General features: G+C 42.5%; 1 long non-coding RNA gene across 1 annotated transcript in view; it reads right to left on the bottom strand.

Annotated features, from left to right (window-relative positions):
• Positions 1–12,553, bottom strand: part of LOC137324191 (uncharacterized) — a 51,881-nt gene extending 39,328 nt beyond the window's left edge. Inside the window, exons 1-2 of the long non-coding RNA XR_010963544.1 lie at positions 12,512–12,553; positions 8,528–8,609 (exon numbers count right to left, since the gene is read on the bottom strand). This is a non-coding gene — a long non-coding RNA (uncharacterized lncRNA). The remainder of the gene's footprint in view (positions 1–8,527; positions 8,610–12,511) is intronic.
• Positions 12,554–12,795: the final 242 nt, after the last annotated feature.

Here is a 12,795-nt window from a genome sequence, read left to right on the forward strand (position 1 = left end):
AAGCCGTTCAAAAAGCAGAGTTGGAAGTTCAAGCAAATTAATTTTTAAACATTGCGCATGCAGTTAGGGAATCTTTCCTCAACATTGTCTTCGCAATTCTGTTTTATAATGGACTATAAGGGTACCTTGCTGCTTGATGCTGTCATAGATAGAGCTACATTTAAAAGCTGTTTATCGAGAGGATGTTTAAGGAGTTTAGCAAGTGATTAATAGAACTTTTAAAATCGAGAGAGCCATTCTGCTTAAAGGGTTAAAACATCCATTCAGCTGTGTTCTCACAAAAAGTTTGGCTACGACTTCAACCTCAATTAGTACAATGGAGGCAGGACTCAGAACCAGCACTTTCTGTATCTCATTACAGTCAAATTGCTTTGCTTTTCCACTTCCTCATTTTTGGTTTAAGGAATACCAGTCATTTATCTCATACTCAGGAACATCCAAGCACAGCCCAACAAACTTATCACTGTTTTACATGTCTTCTCAAAGCAAACAGTTTGTTCTGCCAGAGGCCAGATGAGTGCTCAATTGATCCTTATTAGCTCAAACAACATCTGGTTTTCATTACACTGGTGGCAGAGCAGAGTGAGGTGGTGCACTGAGCATTACGGCCACATAACAGCCATTAGCAGAGACTGTGAAGAAAATTTAACATATCCTGTAATTATAGTGAACTTTACACAGAGGGGCACGAGCACTCTTGTGACTATCTGCAGACGTGATTACAGAAGAAAGGAAAACTATTTTGTCTGTTCGTGCTATGTCTGCTAACATTGGGTTTGTTATTAGTTATTCTTTTTCTCTATTTTCATAGCTCATTGCATTCACAGCATGTTCTGGCCATATGCACAGGAAATAGGCTGTGCACCTCTTCATGGCTTCTGACACCAATGTTGCTTCATTTTCTGGCCAGCAGGAGGCACAATTCCACAGGGTATGATGGAGATGTGTGAATCCACATCTCCACAGTTCCTCCCACCCCCCCCTGCCCCCCAACATTACATCATCCAGGAGCCCCATGGATCAGCCTCAAACATGATCTAAATTTATTGCCAAATGCTGAATCTATTGCCAAAGTTTATTGAGTCCATAGTGCTCTGTTATAGTGTGCTTTCTGTTGCAGTATTTGCCTTACAGAGTTGCTACCCATAAAGGAGGTGGCATGACTGCCCTTGGCAGCATGATGGCCCACTGCAAGGGCTGAGCTGGTGCAATAATGGAAATACTGCTGAAGATGGTGTAAGTTGCTGCTGGCCATCATTTTTTCTAGATGTGGATAAGCTGAGTGCCTGACCATGCCATACAGATCAACAGTAATGTTTTCTTATTACTGGTCCATATGGACCTTCCTCCTCCACCAAAGGATGTCCTATAACTATGACAATAAAGATTGTGATGGCAACTTTCAAACAGCCGCACATGCACAAACTAATGGGGGCAATTTTAACGGACCAGCCCGTCCGGAAACTGACTGAATCGGGTGCAATGCTGGTTTTACACGCCGCCCGGTTGTACTTTCCATTGAAGTCAATCGAGAGTAACATTGGGCCTGCATGTAAAATTGGTGTTCCACCTGATCCTGTGGGTTTCCTGCCCAGCAAGTTAGGTTGAAATTACCCCCACTGTTTCTGTTGTGTTGTGGAATCCTCCCTGAAATTTAAATTGGGCAGAGTCCACAGTACAAGGAGACAAAACAAACAGAACAACATTTGAAGTGGTCTGTATAAAATAAACTTGTTATAAAATAATTACTGTAGGAAAGGATTCAAACAGGAGGTACATTATTAGAGCAATCATTAACAGTCCCAATATTGAGAAAAAGTGCAGTGGGCCAGTCTTAATATAAGTATATACAACTTATTAGCAACAATTCCTCAGAAAATTTATAACATTCAAAGAATTTAAGGTCCTGAATAAAGCCCTTCAGTTTTATTGGCAAATTTATGTTGCTTCATTTTACACCTTACTGATAATGGGCCGGATCTTGCAGAAGCAGGGAATCTCGTGGCATGCCCTGTTAGTTAGACCTTTTTCTGTACCCTACAGCTCAAAAATTTTTAGCGCCATAACTTGCTGGAAGTGCAAGCTGATAACGGCATGGTGAAACAAAGGGGCATCTGGGACCTCAATGAACGGCAGGACCAATGAGATTTAAGGATCGAGAAGGAAACAGAGGAACGATTGAGAAGGAGCGTGAATTAAAGTGGGTGAATTAGAGTCAAATCAGGTACAGAAAGAGAAATGACGAGAGCTAAATAAAGATTAGATTAAGAGAGAGAGGAAAATTAAGAAAAAAAATTTAAATTTTACATTTTTAAAATCTCTAAGAACAATTTACCACCTGAAGGAATTAGACTGTATGGCTTAAATTGTTCCCATTCTAGGCCAGAGAGGTTGATTGGCGTTGCATAAACAATTATCACGTCTTTAAAAGGTACTTACGCTGTTAATTACCAGACTTAACTTTCTGTGGTGAGTTTATTGGGCAATTAATGTGCAAATCTAGCAAGTTCTTAAAAATAACGGGGAGGCTCATAGTAGGTACAGTACAGGAGGACACCATTTGGCCCATTTTGCCTGTGCTGGCTCTTTGTAAGTGCTATCCAATTAGTCCCACACCCCTGCTCTTCCCTAGAGCCCTGTAAATTTTTTCCCTTCAAGTATTTATCCAATTCCCTTTTGAAAGTTACTATTGTGATATTGTAATTGAAAATCAGGAAATGGCAAAGTTGCTAAATACTTACATTTTATTGGTCTTCACAGTAGAGGATGAGAATAAAGTACCAGGGATACGAGGAAAACTAAAAATAAATCAAGGGGAGGAAGTTACTAGATTTAATATAAGCACAAAAATGGTAATGGAGAAAATAATGAGACTAGAGATAGATAAATCTCCAGGATCTGATAGTTTCCACCCCAGGGTATTTAAAGAAGTAGGTGAGGAAATTGCAGATGCTCTAGTCATGATCTTCCAAAACACACTCAATTCAGGAATCCCCTTGGATTGGGAACTCCATTATTTAAGAAGCTGTGGCTCAGTTGGTAGCGCTCTCGCCTCTGAGTTAGAAGATCGAGTGTTCGCGTCCCATTCCAGAGACTTGAGCATGTAATCCAGGCTGACTAGTGCAGAACTGAGGGAGTGCTGCACTGTCGGAGGTGCCGTCTTTCAGATGAGACATTAAACAAAGGCTCCATGTTCCCTTTCAGGTGGACACAAAAGATCCCATAGCACGATTTCAAAAAGAGCAGGGGAGCTATCCCTGGTCAATATTTATCCCTCGATAAGGGCAAGATGCCATTTGTGCGAAGCAAATGGCGGAGCAGTGTAAATTGACAAGCATGTTCTGGAGATTTGCAACTCATGGCATATCTCTTAATCATCTGATTTGTACGTTAATAATGGCGTGTGTCATTAACAGGCCATTATTTCTCCAGTGAGATCTGGCCCAGGATCATGGACTGAATCACATATAAGCTGCTGAAATCTACAGGATCATTTCCTTTAAAACTAGGGGAGCAACATTCATTTTTCTAATTTAATCTTTTAAACACTGAGAGGGTCGACTTTCCGCTCGTTTACGCCAGTAATATCAGTGCAATCTGGGCGGAGTCGGCCGAACTAGCGCAAAAGATCAGGGAATTTTAAACTTAAGTGAGATACTCCCAAAACCACTTACGTTCGTGTTTTCTGCAATCTTTACTGCTGGTTTAAGAATCAATTTGCCCTGATCAGGCCCCGCCCACTAAACTGGTCACGGCCCCCAGGTTGAAATTGTGAGATTCTAATGAATGCGCTGGTTTGGGAAAGCTCTTCAAATTGCATTCATTTTCTTAGGCACTAGTAGGCATATTTTAAAAGCTTTCTCATATCAAAAAATATTTAATTTACTAAGGCGCTGACTAGTGTACACCAATTAAACTTTTAAATGGTTCAGTATAGTTTTTCAAAGTCATTTTCAGTGATTTTAAATCAGATTACTCACAAGCAGAGGACTGGACACTTACTAAAAATGCTTATTTTTGGTGATAAACCCATTTTCAGCTGTATTAATAAAACTGTGCCAGGTTACCACTCTCAAATACATCAAGGAATGCTTTTTAATGGAAAGAGAAAAAAAAGAAATGACTACGTTCTAGTATGCTGCCCGATTGTGCTGGTTCATGGAAGATTTTACGTTTGTGATTATGCAAATTAATTTTATCAGAAACTGAACTGTAATCTAATCAGCGTAATTTCAGTCCATCACCGGCATCTCCACATCATAGCGTAATTTCAGGCACATTTTGGGCGCAATTTCCCAATTACATCCAAAGCGGAAACTCTAGCCCTGAATCTTTATTAACGCTGTGAGCTGCCTGAATATGGAAATAATTTGGGTCATGGACTTACTGTAAGATTTACTTTTATTTACCAAAGACAAGTCAATCTGAAACAAGATTTCATCATAACAAATCTCCTTGTTGTTTTCCATGATTAAAATAATGGAATTGAGAAACTGATGCAGAGCCTCCTTCCAGCCACTTGACATTGTGAGTTTGCTTAGTAATAATGGTAGATCATCATTGCAATGTGCTGCTGAAATGGGGAGGAAGGGGAGAAGAAAGGGAGAATTTTACAATGCAAGTACAGTTGTACAATTGTAAAGAAAATCATCCAGATGCAGTAATGAGCCATAGAGACCAGGTTTGACCCTTGGTTTGTGCTGAGTTAGATGATTTTAACTGGCATGGTTGTAGCATGCCACAATTGGCACAGTACTCTTGACTAGGGAGGTGATAATCAGCTAGAGTGATCACTGTCCAGTTATCTGTGCTGGAAAAAAAGGTGAATATACGTATGTTAGAGGAGGCCACAGGATTGTGCCTGGCTGTGGACTCCCTGTGAGTGAATAGCCTGCCAATATTCACTGGGGCAGAAACTCGTCTTGGGCAGTTATTGCAAACCGGGCAGTATTGCACCGGCCACCTGTTATAGGCCCCGTCAGGTATCACCGACCGCCTGTTATAGGCCCCGTCAGATATCAACGGCAGCCTGTTATAGGCCCCGTCAGATATCACCGACCACCTGTTATAGGCCCCGTCAGGTATCACCGACCGCCTGTTATAGGCCCCGTCAGATATCAACGGCAGCCTGTTATAGGCCCCGTCAGATATCACCGACCGCCTGTTATAGGCCCCGTCAGATATCAACGGCAGCTTGTTATAGGCCCTGTCAGATATCACCGACCGCCTGTTATAGGCCCCGTCAGATATCAACGGCTGCTTGTTATAGGCCCCATCAGATATCACCGACCGCCTGTTATAGGCCCCGTCAGATATCACCGACCGCCTGTTATAGGCCCCGTCAGATATCAACGGCAGCCTGTTATAGGCCCTGTCAGATATCACCGACCGCCTGTTATAGGCCCCGTCAGGTATCAACGGCCGCCTGTTATAGGCCCCGTCAGATATCAATGGCCGCCTGTTATAGGCCCCGTCAGGTATCACCGGCCGCCTGTTATAGGCCCCGTCAGATATCAACGGCCGCCTGTTATAGGCCCCGTCAGATATCAATGGCCGCCTGTTATAGGCCCCGTCAGGTATCAATGCCCGCCTGTTATAGGCCCCGTCAGATATCAATGGCCGCCTGTTATAGGCCCCGTCAGGTATCACTGGCCGCCTGTTTTTGGCCCCGTCAGGTATCAATGGCCGCCTGTTATAGGCCCCGTCAGGTATCAATGGCCGCTTGTTATAGGCCCCGTCAGGTATCACCGGCTGCCTGTTATAGGCCCCGTCAGGTATCAATGGCCGCTTGTTATAGGCCCCGTCAGGTATCACCGGCTGCCTGTTATAGGCCCCGTCAGGTATCAATGGCCGCTTGTTATAGGCCCCGTCAGGTATCAACGGCCGCCTGTTATAGGCCCCGTCAGGTATCAATGGCCGCTTGTTATAGGCCCCGTCAGGTATCAATGGCCGCCTGTTATAGGCCCCGTCAGGTATCAATGGCCGCCTGTTATAGGCCCCGTCAGGTATCAATGGCCGCTTGTTATAGGCCCCGTCAGGTATCAACGGCCGCCTGTTATAGGCCCCGTCAGGTATCAACGGCCGCCTGTTATAGGCCCCGTCAGATATCAATGGCCGCCTGTTATAGGCCCCGTCAGGTATCACCGGCCGCCTTATAGAGGCCCCGTCAGATATCACCAGCCACCTAGTAGAAGCCCCGTCAGGTATCACCGGCAGCCTGTTATAGGCCCTGTCAGGTATCACTGGCAGCCTGTTATAGGCCCCATCTGATATCACCGGTCACCTGTTATAGGCCCTGTCGAATATTCAGCTCCAGTGAAGTCAAATACCCAAAACAAGTTTCTACCTCACCAGCTCAACAATATCCACTTGTGTGAGGTATAAGACGGTAGTCAACACTTGTGGTCTTGCCCCATCATAAGTCTCTGCCTCCAGGAGAGGAAGGAGAGAAACCTATTAAAATATATTTTGCAGTGTAAGGAAAGTTATTGGTGTAAGCCCAAACTTCCTGTACTAGCATTTACACTGTTTTACAACACTGTCTAATCATTATTATGGAATATTATTTTCTTGAGTGTTGTGGATTATTCTTCATACAAATATATTTATTAAACTGTTATGAATGAAAATAAACAATTGGCACGATTTTACCAAAAGGGGAATGGGACTAATTGGATAGCTTTCAAAGAGCCGGCACAGGCATGATGGGCCGAATAGCCTCCTTCCGTGCTGTATCATTCTATGATTCTATGAAGTTGCTGCAGTATAGCTGGCTTTCACAAGTAGTGCCTGTTCAGCTCAGAGAAATCAAAACAAAACCACTGCTTCATGTCAGTGATTGTTGGTGTTACATCCCATCTATCTATAACATATTAAGGGGTAAGTTTCTTGGTTTGGTATTCCTGGTGCTGAGCTTTATGTGAAAGGAATGCAAAGCTCTGTGCCAGGAGCCCTAAATCATAAAATTAATCCGTAAAAGTCTTGTGCATTGTGCCACCATCACACACTTCCTGGAAATCTTCTGTGTAATACTTCCTGTAAGGGTGCTGTGCCCGGCTTAATCTTGTTTAAATTTATTCTGTCACATCTCATTGGCTCTATATTCCCACATGGTTGAATCCCAACCCTGACTTTATTCTCTCAAGAGTTGCAGCAGACCATGGACAATAAGTTAAAGCAAATTATAAACAATTGCCCAGTTACCAGCTGGTTGTAAAGGTAGGAAAATTCAAGTTTTTTCCACAATGATTCTTGCGATTAGGATTATTGCACTGTCTACTTCCTGCACTCGGATCGCTTTGTTACACATGCAAAGCCATCTTACAGTGCTGTGTTTCAATTCCGCCTTCCCAGTAACATGCCAATTCCACAATGCTTCTAACTTCTTAATAGCCCTGTCAATCAAACAAAGCCATGGTTCCTATCTGCCACCTAGCCTCTAAGTGAACCCATCATTGATTTCAAGAAAGCAGAGGAATTACACCTTCCTGCCTTAAAGAGGCACATATCTACATTCTATTTTACACGGTATAACACTCCTGTCCTTATAAAAGAATGAATTCTCCAACCTACCATGAGCAGTGCCATGGGAGGTTTTCTAGCAATATAATAAAAATGGTACAAGTGTGCATGTTTCCTGTCTATCACACTATAGATGTCACACTTCCTGTGTAACAATTCCCGTCATATCTATCACACTTAAGTACAGGCAGACTGAAACAAGTTTTTCTAATCAAATTGATTCATATGGAAATTTCTGTACACAATAAAATCAAAAATAATCTTAGCAACCACACTTAAAAAAAGCATAAAGGCAGCCGGAGATTCCATCCAGGATGCTGATGCACACCTCAAGAGTAATTAATTTTAAAATCTTGGGTCCTTCTAATCTGCTGTCTGAAACTGAGGAGCATCCTCCATTCTCAAAATTCCCTGATCAAATAACAATTAAACTTTGAATGATCTTGGCGCCTATCTTTACGTTACGACAATTATACTTTGTGGGCACAGGACACATTTTAGCAGAATAATTCTCTATTGCATGGTCGAACACTCCTCTTATTATAAAACAATGGGGCAGAAATTGCTTACGAAATAATGGTGAGCTCAACAGCGCTCACCATTTGTAGTGGCGAAATGGAGGAGCACGTTCCGGTGTTCGCACATGCGCAGTGAAACGCGAAATCTGGAACTTGCTCCTATTGGTTCGCTGATGATATGACAGCTTCGAATTAAAGGTATATCGCACGCTGCAGTCAAGAAAATCATTGAAAAAGCGGCAACTTGCTCATCTGCCCAGCTGGAAAGTAACTAATTACACCACAAAATAGGTAGGCTTAAAAATACCAGGTCTAAACTAAGTTTTAACAGTGCCAAACAACTAAAAATTAACTCTTAAAAATGTGGTGTTTCATTACTCCTTACGTTAATAGTTTTTGGTCCTTAAAAAAAAATTAAATCAAAAAATTAAAAAATATTTTTTTATTTTTCCCTTCTGTCTCTTTTATTTAATTCAATTATTTCTTACCCTTTCTTTTTTTGCTGTCCATAACTGTTTTTGCATTGATTTTAATGTTGTGTTTTTCACTTCCTGGTTTAACGTTCCGAGCCTGCAGAGACAGTTAATGCAGCTTGTCAAAAATGCTGCAATCTGATTGGTCGAGGGGAGAGATCGATCCTCTTGCTATTCCCGCAGGTCCTAGCTTCGCTTGAACTGACGCTGGGCTCTTCTCCGCTTCCTATTCAAGGAAGTGCCCGAAGAAAAGACTGCGGTAATTTAGTGGGTTAGTATAAATCTATGGAGCGGCGAGCACTGTTGGTTTATCACGCTGAGCAATTTCTGCCCCATTGTATCATTAAACTGACGGTGAGTACGTCACTGGATATCCATTTGTATTTAAAACAAATGTGTGAGGATTGTAAAAAATGAAACTTCCTTTCTCATAAGTATATTTGTTTTACAAAAATCAGTCTTATTCTTCCAAGCAAATCTTATGTCAAAATTATTTTGAATTAGTTGAGGTCTACTCGAGGATCGAATGAATAGATACTTGGGGACAGAGTGGAGGGAAATGGGTAGAAAAGCATAAAAAGGACAAAGTGAAACAGAAGTGCAAGAGGGCACTGTAATATTTCATACCACATCTGTCAGGAGTACATAACTGTTTTGCATTGCTACAGCATGGAGACACCAATGAATAGAATAAAGGCCTAGCCTCATCCTCAGGCATTTGTGTGAAAAATACAGCCATGTGTCACAGTTGCTAACTGCATGCTTTTTGAGTGAATGGGACGTGTTTTGGGACCCTTTTCGTGCTACTTATATGGTGCCCCTAATACTCGTTGACTCTTGAACATTTTGGAGGTAATTTTCAATTTACCGATGGAGCATGAAACTGGCATCGCAAGTCGGATTTACGCCCTGGCAGTAAGTTGAAAATTACCCCCAGGGTGCAAGCCATTGGCTTATATTCATTGGTCCCTCAACCATTGGCAGGTAGGGTTAGTTTAACACGTCCCATATTCTGTCCATCGTCTCTTTGCTCCTTCTGATGTAGTTAGCCCTGGCTGCCCTTAGGCTCTCCATCCAACCTCAGTGTAGCCCAGTTTTACCTCACTGAATCTGGCAACTTGTTGCACACTGCATCAACAATCTAACAGCAGTAATCTCAGGAATGTTCCCAAGTCACTGATTTGAGCCAAAAAACAGAAAATGTTAAAACACTCAGCAGGTCAGTGAGCATTTGTAGAGAGAACAAACAAGTTAACGTTTCAGGTCTAGACTCTTCACCAGAACACACCTGAGACATTAACTTACCTGTTCCCTCCACAGATGCTGCCTGACCTGCAGAGTTTTTTCAGTATTTTGTGCTTTTGTTTCAGATTTCCAGTGTCTGCAGTTCTTTGCTGTTTGTTCACTAATTTAAGCAACTGTTTTATTTTATCAGGAGCAGTTTTTGAACTAGGTTAGATTAGGGATAGTGAGACTGTTACACCGGCAGTGAGGCTGGGAGCCAGCACTATTTTGTTTGAGCAAATATTGAAACTTTAACTGGATTACAATCTCCGTGGAGACCTTTGTGCATTTCACACTTTAAAGGTTGCTCTTGGTGGTTTTCATGAAGAAAGCAAAGCTGTACTTCCTGTTCAGGGAGGGCTGTGGGTTTCTCCTTCTCAACTGTGGCTTTTCTTGGGAGGGAAGTTGCTGCTGTGGGAACTTCAGCAGGGTAGCATGGCTAGTAGTCAAGTGGGCCAAGCTAGCAGGTGAATAGGTCTTTTGGAGAGAGAAAGGAGAAAAACAGAGATACACAAACAGAGAATGAAAAACGAAAGGCAAAAAGGCATATTTACACAGTACTTAATCACTTCATTGAGAAAGATCTCAAAGTGTTTCACATACAGTAAAATACTGTGAAGTCCAGACACATAGGGGTGGATTTTGAAATGGTGGCGGGTTGGCAACAGGGGGTTGAAGGTACGTGTGGCAAACCCGCATAAACAAAACTTACCGTTTCCGAGGCGATCGCATGGTGAATGCTGATGATTAATGTCCTCTCCAGGTTTCATGCCCGGCAGCCAGCCTGATTGACAGGAAGATCGGGGTGGGGGGGTGGGGAGTGGAAGATTGGGAGGGGGGGAGAGGGGAAGATCTGAGGGGAGAGTGGAAGATCGGGGGGAGAGGGGAAGATTGGGGAGGGGGAAAGGGGATCGGGGGTTGAAGAGCGGGACATTGGAGAGGGAGACATCGAACGTCGGAGCACGGTGGAAAGGTAGGTGGATTTTGTGTTTTAACTTCCTTCCATGGTTTTTGATGTACTTAATTTTGTTTCTTTTTCCCTGATCTGGCCCTTCACGCCTGGTTTCACCAGATACGTTTGGAGGCACAATGTGAGGTACATTTGGCTCTTTAACTGTCCTCCCACCGGCTTTAGTTGCGGATTTTCGGAGCGCCCAAGACCCCAACGCACCCGCAATTTCCTCCTAAAATTGAGCCCATAGTTAGCAACTGTCTGCCTTTGGAATGAACAGCTGGCTTTTCTGACTCCCATTCAGTCTGTTCGTGTAATGACGGCAACTGGAAATTCTGGCTCTAACTGACTTCTGCTCCATAAAGTTCATAATTTGCCGTTTATGCACGTGCAGAGATTGAGCCTGCACAGAAGCAGCAAATTCCAAAATATATGGAGATAGAATCTGTTAGAGGTAGAAATGCTGTTGAGGAGCCACTATGCCAATGGGACAGATGGGGAATGGCAGGTGTGGTTCTTTCAAACCTTGTACTGTCGAGCTCCTGGTCACAAAATTGGGCCCAAATTCTGTAAGAGAACTCTCTTCTTTCATGATGGGTACTAGAGATTTCATCTAAGGACATTAGATTCAGTAGAATACTTACCTACTGTTCTCCCTGTGGTAGACTGGGGTAGGAGGGGAAGTTCCGAATGAACACTACAAGGGACACATGATAACCATCCTTGGCGTCTTCCCACACTGGGAGAACATGAAAGGGAAACACCAAGAAACTACTGCCAATCAGATCTAAAACATTTTCTCACACCTAACTGTTGAGAAGATTTGATATTTGGACATTTAAACTACAACCATACTATTCCAAAAAAATAATCCCGTCTCTTTAAATAATTTAGGACAGTCTTGCAGCTCTGGCGGTGCAAGATTGGGCTCCAAATTTTTCGCTTGCAAGTTCAGAATCCAGCCTTGATTGATACTAAGGCTCAGTCTCATTAGGAAATGATCAGTAGTTTTCAATCAGGCTCCTTGGCAGAACAAAGAGTAGCAGAATGATCTATCTCAGAGGGATGAGAGACTTGTTAAAGACCAGTGTGATGTTCCAACAGAACCCATTGTACTTCTGCCTACATGTGGGCTTTCTACGTTATACCCACTGACTATTTATGCTCTGATGGTACAAAAATCAAGGACTGGACTTTCCTCTACTATCCTGCCTGATATTGTCTCAACCTCATTGCCCTGCCAAGACCACAGCCTGCCATTGGCTGCTTCTTCCTTGCTTACTGCATGCAAATGCTTGCGGGTGTATGAGTCAATTGTGTATATATATATATATATATATATTTATGTTTGTGTCTGTGTATGTATATGTGTTTAAACCATTGTAGCATAAATCATTTTTGGCCCCAAATACCGAAACACAATACTCTTCAAAATGTTGGAAAATGCACCAATAAAGTGTCAAGAATTAAAATTTACTGGCGGCATGCTCCCAGAGCCTCCCATGAGAATGAATGTTACAATATTGGAGTTCTCTTCCCCTTTCGAAAATTTCTAAATCCACCACACCAAAATTACACTTATGTGTATTTTTTTTCCTATAATGGAACCAATAGCATATTGGGTGTAACTGAAGCTTAAGAAGTTCTGTCATAAGCACTCCAATTGTAACTACTTCTTTTCATATGTGATACGCAGGGCCATTGAAAAACAAGCACCAATAAAAATTCTGAAATCCAATGCAATAAAGTGGAATTTAACTTACTCCGTCACCTTGAAGCAGTGACCTTGATCATAGACCTTTCTTCAAGGCTGTTTTTCAGTCGTTTTTTAGTTATCAGCTTTTTTGAAACTGGCAACTTGTCTCAGTTTTGTAGGTTGGCATGTATGTTGTGTGTAAGTTAAAAATTATACTCGAAGGTGTGGTTAATATGTATTGCATCAATAGTTCCACTGCTTTTATATCAAATCACAGCTTCTGAACAGGGCGTTGACGGTCAAATGAAGGATCAAGGGCTGGGTTAGTTTTGCAGACGAGGAAAACCCGCT

The sequence above is a fragment of the Heptranchias perlo genome, chromosome 8, assembly GCF_035084215.1.
Source record: "Heptranchias perlo isolate sHepPer1 chromosome 8, sHepPer1.hap1, whole genome shotgun sequence".
In the NCBI taxonomy this organism is placed as follows: domain Eukaryota; kingdom Metazoa; phylum Chordata; class Chondrichthyes; order Hexanchiformes; family Hexanchidae; genus Heptranchias; species Heptranchias perlo.